Below are 14,625 nucleotides of genomic sequence, written 5' to 3' on the forward strand. Positions count from 1 at the left end.
GAAGAAAGCCTTGTATGGCTTGAAACAGGCTCCAAGGGCCTGGTATAGCAGAATCGATGGCTATTTGATTGGTTTGGTATTCGATCGAAGCAAAAGTAAGCCAACACTGTACGTTAAGAATGAAGGGGCACAAACATAGCTCATTGTGTCCCTGTATGTTGATGACCTGCTGGTGACAGGAGGAGATCGAGCAATGCTGGTCAATTTCAAGACCAAAATGCAGGAGATGTTTGAAATGTTTGATTTAGGAAGGATGTCCTATTTTCTTGGAATGGAGGTGTCTCAAACACAGAATGGATATTTTTGAGTCAGAAGAGCTTTACTTTGAATATTTTAACTAAGTTCTCTATGCAATACAGTAAAGCAACAAGGACTCCTGTTGCTGTTGGAGAGAAACTATCGAGCCAAAGTGATTTTGGAAAGGTCAGTGAAACAACCTATAGAAGTCTGGTTGGTTGCTTATTATATTTAACAGCCACTAGGCCTGACATTATGTATGCTGTAAGTTTGCTCTCAAGGTTCTTGCATTGCTGCAATGAGAAGCATTTTCAAGCTGCTAAGAGAGTGCTCAGGTATGTCAAAGGTACATTGAGCTATGGCTTGATGTATAGGAAAGAAGAAAGCCTAAAGCTAATTGGCTATACTCACAGTGATTGGGTTGGTTCATTAGATGACATGAAAATCACCTCAGGATATGCTTTCAGTCTTGGTTCAGCCATGTTTTGTTGGAGCTCAAATAAGCAAACCTTGGTGGCTCAATCAACTGCTGAAGCAGAGTATGTTGCAGCAGCAAGTGCTGTCAACCAAGCCATTTGGTTAAGGAAAATCATGAATGATTTGAATGTGAGTCAAAAGGAAGCAACAGAGATTTTTTGTGACAATCAATCTGCTGTCGCTATTGCCAAGAATCCAGTGTTCCATGGGAGAACAAAGCATTTCAGCATCAAACTCCATGTTGTTCGAGAAATTGAGGAAGCATTAGAAGTCAAGCTAATTCATTGCAAGACAAATGATCAAATTGCTGATATTTTAACCAAGGCTCTTAGTGCAACTAAGTTTGAATACTTAAGGAAGAAGCTAGGAGTTAGCAGCATGCTAACCAAGGAGGAGTGATGAAGTTGGCTAGCATGCTGCATGATGATGTGAGCCAGCATGCTGCACCACCAGCCAACATGCAAATCATGAAGATTGAGGAAGGCAGAAGCTGCTTCAGCAAGCTCAATCAATCGAATTCTTGTTCATTTTGTAATCTCTGGTTAATGAAATATAATTTAGTTCATTTAGAACTATGTTAGGCAGATGACTGATGTAATTTGCAGACTTATGAGCTGTTAAGGCAGCTTTGCTTGTATGCACAAGTTAAATACTTCAAGTTTCAATGTTTAGTGGTGTTAGGTAACAATTAGGTGAATGCTTACTGTTTTTTGACAAGCTTAGTGCTTAGTTTATGTATTGGCATTATGCCATTATTCATTCAAAAAAAATGAAATCAGATTGTTCATCAATTTTCTCTCAAGTTTCATTGCTTTTCTTCCTCAAATTTATCTCAAATTTGGTTGTTTACTCAGCAAGCATCGAGACTTGCTGCACAAGAGTGAAGTCAGACTTGTTTTATTTCTATTCTAACACCAACAATTACAAACCAAAAACAAAATCCAGATAAACAATATCTACAGAAATAAAGGCCCCTATGAAGTTCCTGACATAGTTGTGGAATTTTTAAAGAAAATCAACAAATTTAATATATCAATAGATGTAATGCTGTCAACTAACAAAATTGATCGGCTTTTCAAATTCAGAGAGAAATACGCAGACAATTTTTCACAGCTTTTTTTGGCTCACATGACTTTGCAGCCCAATTTTATCAAGTTCTTCATGAAAACTTATGTCAGTAAAATGACCTGCTCACGTGAAGTTTTACTTTATCAGGTGGGAAGAGAGTTAACAATCCAGACAAGTTTGCCATGTAAAAGCAATAATGTGCTTACCGAAGAACAGATGGTTCAAGTGGAGTGAACCCTAGAGCCGGAGATTCTCTATTCTGGTGCACATAAACAACATGCCTTGCCATTTCAAGATCAGTATCCATATCTGCTCGATCTAGGGTCAACCAGAGAAGATAAAATCTTGACAGCAGGGCTGGAGGGAGATTAATGTTTTCTGCTGGGGTTCTGCGTAGGTCATATCTTCCCCTTCAAAACAAGTCATATAACTCAAGTTAATAAGTCTAATTTTGCATATAGAACAAATACTCTCAGAAAGAAGGAATTTACTTCCTTTTCTTCCCCCACTCATGACTCTTTCAAATTCATGAAAGGAAGTTGCCAAAAAAATCAAGATACGTAAAATGGAAACAATTTTTTGAGTGACCTGGAACATTCTTACCAGGCTGGACTAGCAGCAGCAAGAATTGCAATTCTTGCATTCAGAGACGTGGTGATCCCTGCCTTCGCAATACTAAGAGTTTGTTGCTCCTTAACTTATCAATAGTACATATGCTCATATCTGCTAACACCTGGATAGGTCATGTTGCCTATTAAACCATAAAACCTTGGAAATAACAACCAGGATCATATATGAGATAGGTACTAAATAAATCATTATCCACTCAAACTTAAAACTGTTAACAAAACAAGCATAATTTACTACATGAGTGATACAGAAGGAAGGTTGGCATGATGTATATGATTCTCACTGTAAACATTTCAGTTACTATGTTCTACGCAATCTCATATTCATAAAACATGTTGACTTAAATACAGAAGGAAGGTTGGCATGATGTATATAGTACAAAGGAAAAATAGATCTCACCAAGGCTCCCTATTCCAGGACCATCTAATTTGTGACAGGATCTTTCTGCACAGCTGCAGTTAAACCAACTCCATTGCTTCCTCTGCCAGTGGTATAGACTCCCCTGGGTTCTAAATTTATAATGTGTTTGAGAAGCTGACTCTTGGCAACACCAGGATCACCCATCAAAAAAATATGTAAATCCCCTCTAATCTGTAATGAAATTGTAGTTCATTAAAATTCTATTGCTCTGTCGAATAAAAAAATATATAACGAAAGTAAACATAAGGTAAATTAAATGTGGTAAATAAAGAACAAAGGAGATTCTTTAGGCGGGGAAAGTAATGGGAATAACGTCACATTGCTCATAAGCATAGCTCATTCTATAATTAGAAAGATTTGCCTAATCTTGTAGAGAACCTTACTAGTGTGGAAAAGTGATAAACAGGAAAATGGCCGCCAACAAATAAACTACAAGAAAGCATAAAAGGACATATTACCTTCATCCCATCCTTTAGCTTCCGATAAGGAGCTCCCACCAGAAGAAGAAGCAATGCTTTTTTAACATATTCATGTCCATAAATTTCAGGAGCTAATAATTGTGCCAACTTGTTATATATATTGCCATCCTCAGCTAATTTTGCTATTTGCTCTTCCTCATCTCCCCTAAGTTCATACCTGAAGTAGAGCTCACAATTGATTATAAATACAGGCACACTCGTATTGTCTAGCTCATGATTTGTTTCAGTCAATCGAAATTCAAGAACCAATATTTGATGCCTTCTTTGCTAGTTCACAGACTAGTATTAGAAAGTATAAAGAGGATGCTTAACCACAAGTGCCTTTTGCTGATGAAGTTAGGAAAGTAGCTTACTCTTCATATTTTTTCTTGAAATGAGTGACAGACATGACTTCCAAGTATGTATCTGCAACTAATCCAGCACGCATTGCCCTAAATCTAGTATAAGGAATAGGAAGAAAGATCCCTGATAATTCAACAACATCACCTGGAGCCACCTGAATGTAAACGAGGTAGAATGTAAATACATTGTTAGCAAAAAAGAGTTAAATTTTCATTATAAACAGGACGTGACCATTCAACTTCTTGTTGCAAGGGAGGAAAGGATAAAAGGAAATGGGTGCAATGTCTCTACAAAGAAATTTCATGCAATCTTTTTAGATATTTTAGCTACAATAAAATTAACATGAACGCCAACCTTTCCAGTCATTTCCCCCCTAAAATGCCCTATCATTGACCGCGGAATGTGGCCTTTTGGTACATGCTCTGCCAACTTTTGGATCTTGGCCTGGAAAGAATTTTCTTATACATTATAGAAAATGCAGAGTGACTTCTTACTATTATATTAATATATCATGTTAAACTAAAACCTCTTGGAACTTCAAGAACTTGGATGCCCTAAGTTGAAGGATAAGGTTCCCCTTCTTCCTGTTCACAAAACAAAGCTTTGATGGGCACTCAAACAACGGCATGAATACTCGAGTAGTTACATCCTGTTTGACTCATAATGGGAAGAAAAATATATAAAATTAGTATAAAGAAGAAGCGGCCAAATTGGCATTTTAAGATTCCTTAAAAATCATTAGAAAGATGACTATGGTAAGTATATCTGGAATACTTGATTTGTTCTTTTTGAAGACTACTCAACTATCAAATTGAGGGGAAAAAAGGTTGTCTCAAACCAAAGAGAAATATTCAACACTTAGACTGCAAACCTGACAAGAATTAGTTACCTGGAAAATTTCATAGCCACACTCTTCACATGTGTACACTGCTACCTGCATCAGAGGCTTAACATCTGAACAACGGGTCACAATTCCAGATATTCTTACAAGCTGGCCAATACATGAAGCCTTAACTTCCCTAATGGTAAATGGCCTCCACTTTGAAGGTGCTCTGATATGAACTTCGCTGAATTAAATAGAAGTGAGCATCAGCCTATGCTTATGTATCGCAATCAGGTAGATTTTGCTGCAGATTTAACCAGAGCAATAGCATAACTGAGTTTCCAAACAGTATTCCTCATGTGAACTTAGGATCAAATTATACCAGCACCATAATAAACCTCTTGTAACAAATTTATCCACCAAAAATTTACAAATTGTAAACCTGACTACAGAACAATAAACTGTATTCAGATGGCGTATAAAGCTAGTAGTATTATGACTTCAGATTGTACATTAATCCATGGAGCTCAATTTCTAGAGAGATTAGTACTATAATCTCCTTCTACTGCCTCAATTCTATGTTCATTTCACAATTCTAACTAAAAACCTCCACAAACACTAAAATATAACATAAACAGCAATTAACAAACAATTCTCAAGGGAGAACTTGAGCAGGCTAAGTGCATCAAGAGTGAAAAAGAATTTTTTCTTGAAGCTTACTAGTAACGTTTAATCTCAAGAGGCATCTTCTGACGTGGATCAGACCCATCTGCATTATCGTTTCCATCATCAACTTTCTGTGTCATCAATATATCATGATCATCATCATGAAAGGCCTCGGTCGGCTCCAGCAAAAGATCATCGATTGCACTAGCGATAATCCCAATGTATCTTCGAGTGTTCTCAGTAACCCACCTCAAGAATTCCTCGTCCGAGTCTTTATACTGCCAAAAAAAATCAACTAAATTTAAGGGTTATAAAGTAAAATAAATAAATAATATAAGTTGTTGGGGATCGACCAATTAAGCAACAAGTAAAAAATTGCGGAAGAAATTGATAAATTTAACATATAAATTTAACATGAAAAACCCCCAAAGAGGATAATTTTGTTATAATGGCAAAAGAACGAATAGTACAAAAGATAGAGATAAAAAATAAACCCTGAAAACCCGAACCCTCAAAACGTAAATTCAAAATTTTCTAAATGTGTTATGAGTTCTAATCTCTAATGGGTATATTATTGTAAAAGAGTCTATTTATAGCTAAATTTATAGGTCAAATAATAATAAAATAATCTAGAGTAATCAGAATTTGATTGAAACAAATAAACAGAGTTTAACTAAAAGATTATTTCTCAAATTTGACTGAAATAGGAGTCATACTTAACAAATCTCTACCTTGACTCATATTTTCACGACATCATCTTTGCCAAAGCCTGCCTCGAGCCTATCTTGAACTATGCAGGAAATTAACTTAGTCAAATATGTGCTTAGAAATTGGAAGACTTCTAGTCTTTGACTTGTACACTGTCAAATCATAACTAACTTGGGTCTGATTTTCACGAACACATTGCCTTAACTTTTCAAAACCTGCACCCAAAAGGGAACCTCTCTTCAACGAAACGGTCATACATTTTTCCCTCTTATGACCAAGTTTCCTCCGCTCTAAACGAGTTAACTTCAACTCCGTAACGAATGAGGGATGTCTGATTTCACTGGTCATTGTAAAACCTTCTAGAATATAAAGACTGTCAGTCCTTTTACCATTTAACAAAATGAGAGCTCCACGAGATACCTTAATGTCACTCGACTCGATATTGATTCTCCATCCTTTCAAGTCTAAAATACTCAAGAAGATGAGATTCTTTCGTAAATCAGGTACATACCTGACTCTTAAGAGTGTCCTAACCATCCCATCATGCATCCTAATTTTAACAGTACTAATACCAATTACCTTACTAGATGAATCATTTCTCATGCGCACAACTCCACCTTCAATCGAAAGAATATCCCGAATCTAGGATCCACTCGGACGTAAGCTTAGAGCTTTCGCTCGTTGACATTAATAAGAAATCATCACTACTTTCGTTGGCCAAATTAGGACCAACTACATCTTCCTCGTTACTCTCAGCAATCCTTTTATTTCACAGTTTATAACAATCTGCTTTGACGTGACCTAACTTCTTACAATAGCGACACCTTTTGTTTCACTTCTTTGATGCTACAAAAACGGGAGTTTGCTTATTTGTCTTACTATCCAAACCAAACTCATTGTCGAGTTTGTCTCTACTCAATAAATGACCCTTCACATCTTCGAACGAGAGTTTGTCTCTGTCATAAATTAGGGTCTCCTTGAAAGACTTGTATGAAAGGGGTAAAGAGCACAATAATAGCATAACATGATCTTAATCATCAATCTGAATCTCAACATTCTTTAAATCATTTAAAAGAGTAATGAATTAACTGATGTGATCTCTAAGAAGTTCACATTCATTCATGCGAAACGTAAATAGACATTTCAACACTAAACAGTTAGCCAGAGACTTAGTCGCATAAAGAGTTTCTAACCTTTTCCACAAGGCGAATGAGGTCTTCTCCATAAATACCTCTTGCAATACCATATTCGCGAGGCACAACTGGATTACAGACAAGTCATCAAGTTCTTTCCATTCTATTTGATTTAGATTCTCAAGCTTTTTCCCGGTAACAAGCTTTTTCAGGATGGTTTGAACTAGAATTACCATCATCCAAACTTGCCACAGATTGAAATTTGTGACACTAATAAACTTCTCAATTTCAAATCTTGTTGTTGCCATCTCTGAACGGGATGATCTACGAAAAATTGAACTAGATCTGATACCACTTGTTAGGGATCAACCCGATTAAGCAACATGTAAAAAATAGCGAAAGAAATTGAGAAATTGAACACACAAATTTAACATGGAAAAACCCCTCCAAAGAGGATAAAAAACCACGGGCAAAGATAATTTTACTATAATGGAAAAAGAACAAAAAGTACAAAATATGGAGATAAAAACTAAACATCGAAAACCCGAAAACAAAGAACCCTCAAAACGTAAATACAAAATTCAATAAATGTGTTATGAGTTCTAATCTCTAATGGGTGTATTTTCTAAGATTATAAAAGATCCTATTTATAGGCTAAATTCATAGGTCAAATAATAATAAAATAATCTAGACTAATCAGAGTTTGATTGAAACAAATAAACAGAGTTTAACTAAAAGATTATTTCTCAAATTTAACTGAAATAGGAGTCATACTTAACAGAAGTATTAAGAAAATTGTCACCTATAACAAATTAAGAGGAAATTAGGAACTATCTTACATTAAATAGATCCTCGAGATCTATCTGCACTACTTTAATTTTATGATTTGAACCTTCTTGCTGAAATAGAGAAAATGTAACGTGTTAAAGGCAAGATGATGATGATGATGATGATGATGATGATGATGGTGATGATGATGATGATGATGATGATGATGATGATGATGATGATGATGATGATGAAATAACAATTTTCTGGTGTTTTTTTCAAGTAAAAAGATAAAGAGATCTAGGGCTTTCAATTGGTGAGAATGAGGGAAGGGGAAAGAGAGAAAGGAGACTGACAAGGATGTTCATGTATTTGGCGTCGCCATTTGCGTCGGCGAAGTTTGAGAGGAACTCTTTGGCAAGAACTGTTGAGAAAATTTGAAGAAAAAGAAACAGAAACAGAATTCAGGGAAAGGATAAAGACAGAGCAGATATAGGATTAGGGGGATAGGAAGAAGAAAGTACCTGTGTCTGCATTAAAGTTTAGGTCCTTCATGGTTCAGCTTCACTGAATATGAAAAAGAGAGGGAACGAATGAGTGTGAGAGATGAAATGTGGAGGCCGCGAAAATTGGAATCCGGTATGGAGGAGGAGAACAGTGAGATTTGGCGGCAAAATATGAGGGGATAAGGGTTTTAGCGGGAAAATGGTGAATTATTGGTTAATGTCTCTGTACTATTTATAAATTTAAAATTTAATTATACATTTGACAAAAAATTCAACCCACTTTAAATTTTTTTACCGTTACAATATCAAATAATTATCCAAATTAAAAACTATTGATTGTTATAATACCAAATAATTATCCAAATTAAAAACTATTGACCGTTATAATACCAAATAATTACCCTAATTAAAAACTACTAATATTTTTTTAATTCTTAATAGAAACTTTAGTTTTGTTGACAAAGTTGGGATTTTAGAGATAAAATCCTACCATTGTTTTTTATTAAAAAAAGTGTTATATAACTAAAAGTAAGAATGTGATTTTTTTATATTATAATTTTGATTTATTTCTATTTTTTAAATTAAATTAATGTGCCATTAATTTATAATACCAATCAAAATAAAAAAAATTAATACAGTATAAGTGATCTTTATATTTGGTTGCTTATTTTCCATCTTTTGTTTGATTTTTTTTTCTCATTTTTTCTTAATTCCTAATATCTTCTCGAGAGGGAAGGGAGAAAGTAGATAAGAGTCTTATTAATATGAGAAATTATACTTTTAGCCCTTAAAAGTTTATAAAATTTTCAGTTAATAAATGACAAAATTATAATTTCACCCTTAAAATGATGAATTTTTAATTTAGTCGTTCTAAAAAGGGATAAATCTCAAAATTACATATGAACTTTGGTTTAGTATGAAATTGTATACATGAACTTTAATTTGATGCAATTATACACGTGGAACTTTGATTGTGTTTCAAATGTATACATCAAACTTTAATTTTGATTCAATCATACACATTTAAAGAAATAAATAGATTAATTTATTTTTATATTAGATAAATATAATTATTTTTGTATGCAATACAATGATGTTATATCAATAATTATGTTAATAATTTGTGAGATTTGGATCATGTTGGGAATTAACCTGTGTATGCAACGAACAAGTAAATATAATAAGATTAAGAAGATCGAACATGCAAATTTTACGTGGAAAAACTCGTCAAAAGAGGATAAAAAACTACGAGAAAAAGGAAATTTCACTATTATAAAATAGAGTACAAAATATGGAGAGAATTAAAGGAAAACCCGAAGCCCCAAAAATAAAACCTTTCAAAATAAAGAACAGAATTCTCTCGATCTGAATATTTTTGTCATGTATAACCTAGAGTAACTATGGCTTATTTATAGGCTGGAATTTGTAGCATATATGGCTACAACAACCCTAGGTTGATCAGAGTGTAACAACCCGTTTTTCAGTGGTCAGTGGTGTCGGAAATAGTGGTTTCGAGGACATCAAATCTGACGAGTAAGTTTGTAAATATTATTATTTAATATTTACGAGTCAAATGTGATTTTTAAAAAAGGTTTTTGATTTGATAATTTATGTTATATAAGTGATTTATTAAGTTTAAGTAGTTTTAGAAAATGAGATATCGGGACCTTATTTTTATAAACCGAGCCTTAAATATTTTTATAAATATAAACAGAGTGTCATTAAGGTGGTATTAAAGTTTCGTTAAGAAATTTTAACATTTCGATAGTTAATTAATTAAAAAGGACCAAATTAGAAAAAAGTGCATTCTCGGGACTCCGTTCCTATAAATCGGACTCATAAATATTTAAAAATATTTACGAAGATAGTTGTGGAGTTAATTAGGTTTCGGTTAAGTGAATTTGCTTGAATTAAAAGTAATTAGGTATAATGACTAAATTGCATATAGGGTGAAAGTTGAATTATAGATTAAAGAAAAACTAAAAGGGACTAAATAAGAAATTATGTCATTGTTCTTTAGGTGAGGCGGCATAAGTTAAATATATTTGAATTTAATATATTTTATATTAAAATAAGTTTACTTAATATATAAGTATAAATATTATATATTATAATAATAATAATAATAATAACAAAATAAAGAAAGAAAGAAAAAGAAATAGAAAGGTAGAAACGAAATAGAGAAGCAAAACGAAAAAAAAAAAAGGAGAAAGAAACAGACGAAGGGCTTCCGAAAGTTTCAAATTCAATTGGTTAGTCAATTTAATCCCTTTTCTTGTAATTTATACGTTTTTGGAATCCCGGTGTTAAATACTACCCGACCCATGTCAAAATTTTAAAATTTATTGAGTTTTTAAATGTTGTTAATGTTGAATAATTTTAGTATTAGGGATTAAATTAACAGATTTTTAAGCTAGAAATGAAAAAGGATTAAATTTTAGAACAAATTGTAAATTTTGAGTAATAGGGACTAAATTGTGAAAATTTTGAAATTTAGATATTTAAGTGAAATTAGAGAGTTAAATCTAGTTTAAAGTGGAAATTTAATGAAAATATAGAATTGATTGTGAAGAAATAAAATTAGTCTCAGTTTAGAGACTAAATTGGAATTTAGACAAATATTGAGTAAAAATTGAAATTAGCAAATATGAAATTGAATTGTATTGTATTGATGAATTTTAATTGTTTTAATTTCGTAGCTAACATCATATTGGAATCCTTGACTGAAAAGGGGAAAGATAAAGTCGACGAAGAATAGCTCAGAATTTCTGGTTTGTATTTCTATAATCCGAATTTAGTTGTTAATTGTTATAATTCAATTTAATGTATATGGTAAGTGTTGAGGTGATAATTATTGTGTTTTGCAATTGAAATGGATTGATTTAGTATGTGATGAATTTATTGAATTTATATTGATTGAATTGGTATATATATTGAATATATTGATTATTTGAATTGAAATGAATATTGGTTACATTTGAAAAGTGAATTGAAACTCTATTAACTGTATCAGGCTGAGTCGGATATAGATGGCATGCCATAATATTGGAAGAGTTCAAGGATTTCTTCGACTTCGAGTCGATCAGACACTGGTGTCAATTTACTACTTCGGATTAATTCGATGAGGCACTGGGTGCCAATTTACTTCAGTTTAACCGATGAGACACTGGGTGTCAAATTATTACTTCGAATTATCCGATGAGGCACTGGGTGCCAAACTAGTATGTTTTGGTTGGATCTGTGTGTCCGTCCGAGCCCGAGTCGTGTCAATAGGCATAATTAAATGAAATGACACTATGATCGATGTTGGATGATATTATATGTGAAATGAAAATGGGACTGTGGATTGAAATATGGATTGAGACACATGAATTGTGTATTCATGAATTGGATATGGAATGAACATTATTGTTGTTTAAGTGAAATGTGTATTATATTGTGAGAAGCTATTTTATGGCAAATAATGAGAATTGAGTATGGTATAAAATGATGTATTTATGATTTGAGTATTGAATGGTTAATGCTATTGTATAAATAAATGTGAATTTTAAATATTCAATTGTGCTTAATATTTAATTGTGCCTATTATATTATTTTGTCTTTAAATATTCGGATTATAGAAATACCACTGAGTTTTACTCAGCGTACGGTTTTGTTTCCTGTGTGCAGGTTAGGTACTCAACTTTTGATTGTTGATTCAGCATCCAACAACGATCCCGAACTCAAATGTAGTGATGTTTATCCTTTGTGTCAGCATGTACCTAAGGTGTCTAAATAATAGTTATTTTGTGGTTTGATTGTAAATGAGATTATAAGTTTAATTTTGTTTGGTTTTATACATATAAATATGTGATTGTTTTTGAAGTCATATTATGGCATGATAAATTGAACTAAATCTAGATAGGTGCATGTGAATTTAATTCTATGTTTAAGTGCTCATGAACTAGGCAAAATTGATTTGGATTTGATATGTTTATAATTTGGATTAAAATGATGCTTTGATGACTTGTTTTGATGATATGAAATGTTTGAAATTTCTGTCTGTTTGATCTGTAAACTCCGGTAATGCTCCGTAACCCGGTTCCGGCGAGAGATACGGGTTGGGGGTGTTACACAGAGTTTAAGTATGAAACTAAAAACAGAGTTTAACTGGGAAAAGAAAACCGAAAAACTTAAGGTGCACGTCTCCACATCATGATGTGGCATCGCGTCGTCGAGACTAAGGGACATCACATCGTCGGGACGAAGGCTCTTTTCTCGTCGTGACATCGGTTGTTTGCGGGGATGAAGAACACTTCCTCGTTGCAACATCACACACTTTTTGGTTCGAAAATGCATAACTCCACAAATCTCCACCTTGACTCGTATTTGACTTTAACTCCCTTGCCAAGTCCTATTACTAGATCTTCGTTAGATACTTACCAAGTTCGAGCATTGCTCAAACTTTAAAACTAAAAGTCTTTTTGTCAACATGTCAACTGGATTGTGTTTTGTGCCAATTTTAAGAATTTGAACATCCCCTTGAATGATCACCTCTCAAACAAAGTGGTAACAAATATCTATGTGCTATATTCTCTCGTCATGCATTTGATCTTTGTGAGATATATGACACTTTAACTATCATAATATATGACAATTGCCCCTTTTTCACTTACCAGTTCACTAAACAGGCCCCTTAGCCAAATTACTTCTTTTACTGCTTCAGTAATTGCCATGTATTCCACTTAAGTAGTTGACAAAGCCACTGTAGCTTAAAGTGTAGCTTTCTAACTAAGGACACAATTTCCAAATCAAATTTGAATCAACATATCCAACTAAGCCCTTTAAGCTTCTTCCGAACTCTAAACACATGTTAGAAGTACCTCGTAAATATCTAAATATCTACATAATTGCATGCTAATGTAACTTACTTGGTTTGGTCATGTATCTACTAACAACACAAACAACATGTAAAATATCAGGACGAGTGCATACCATTGCATACATTAAACTTCCGACTGTGTTTGAGTAAGGTACTTTTGACATGTACCTCTCTTCTTCTTCGTTTTTAGGAAAATTTAAAATTGACAATTTAAAATCTACAACTAAGAGAGTACTTATCAATTTTGATTCTTGCATATCAAATCGCTCAAGGATCTTCTTGATGTACCTCTATTGCGATAATAACAATTTTTCGGAACGTCTATCCCTTGAAATTTCCATCCCCAAAATTTTATTTGCTGCACCTAAATCATTCCTCTTAAACTTATAATTAAGTATGGTTTTAAGTCTTTCAATTTCAGATGGATCCTTAGCCACAATCAACATATAATTAACATAAAGTAGCAAATATATGAATGAACCATCACAAGGACATCGTAATTATACACAACTATCATACTTACTTTATGAAAAACCAATACTTAACATGAGGGAGTCGAACTTTTTGTACCACTGCTAAGCAGATTGCTTCAAATTGTACAATGATTTTTTAATAAGGCAAACATGATCTTCCTTACCTTCATTTCTGAAGCTTTTCCGTTGGTGCATATATATGTCCTTTTCAAGATCACTATGAAGAAAAGTAGTTTTTACATCTAACTACTCTAACTCGAGATTGTTTAATGCAATAAGAGCCAAAAGCGCCCGAATGGAAGTATGTTTCATAGCGGGAGAGAAAACATCATGAAAATCAACTCCCTCTACTTAATTGTAGCTCTTTGCAACCAATCTTGCTTTGTACCTAGTTTCGTATGGATCTGAACCTTCCTTCTTTTTTAAACACCCGTTTGCAACCAACTATTTTCTTATCGATGAGTACTTTTACTAGCTGTAAAGTTTTTTTCTTTTGAAATGATTCAATTTATTCTTCCATAGCAACAAGCCATTTTTTAAAATTGGAGGCCTCAACTACCTCAAAATAACAGGAAGGGTCAGTCGAATCAATGCTCTCTACAAAACTTAGAGCATATGCCACTAGGTTTCCTTCTCAGCATTTTTGTGTTGGTCGAATTTCTCGCCTTTTCCTGTCACGAGCCAACTTATAATTAGTTAACTGAGATGGTGAAGGAACCTAAGGGTCGGATAAAGTCCCAAACTGATTCAAAACAACTTCAATTTCGCAAGAATGGGGATTTTGTCGTGTCGCCACAATGTCACTTGCTTCTCGTTGGGATGATGATCCTATTCGTTGTGATGTTACGACATGTCTTTTCATGTCGTCATGATGTCACCCCCTATTTCGAATTTTGATTCCACCTTGCTCAAAACACTTTAATTTGTTGTGTCTTTAAAAGTAAATAACTCATTTTCTAATTGAAACATGGCAAATTCATTGAACGTAACATCTCTGTTAACAATAGTTTTGTTGGTTTCTAGACACTATAGTT

General features: G+C 33.5%; 1 pseudogene; it reads right to left on the reverse strand.

The window, feature by feature from the left end:
- Positions 1–1,595: 1,595 nt before the first annotated feature.
- Positions 1,596–6,198, reverse strand: LOC107907084 (DNA replication licensing factor MCM7-like; annotated as a pseudogene).
- Between the last annotated feature and the right edge of the window lie 8,427 nt (positions 6,199–14,625).

Source organism: Gossypium hirsutum, chromosome D08, assembly GCF_007990345.1.
Source record: "Gossypium hirsutum isolate 1008001.06 chromosome D08, Gossypium_hirsutum_v2.1, whole genome shotgun sequence".
Taxonomy (NCBI): domain Eukaryota; kingdom Viridiplantae; phylum Streptophyta; class Magnoliopsida; order Malvales; family Malvaceae; genus Gossypium; species Gossypium hirsutum.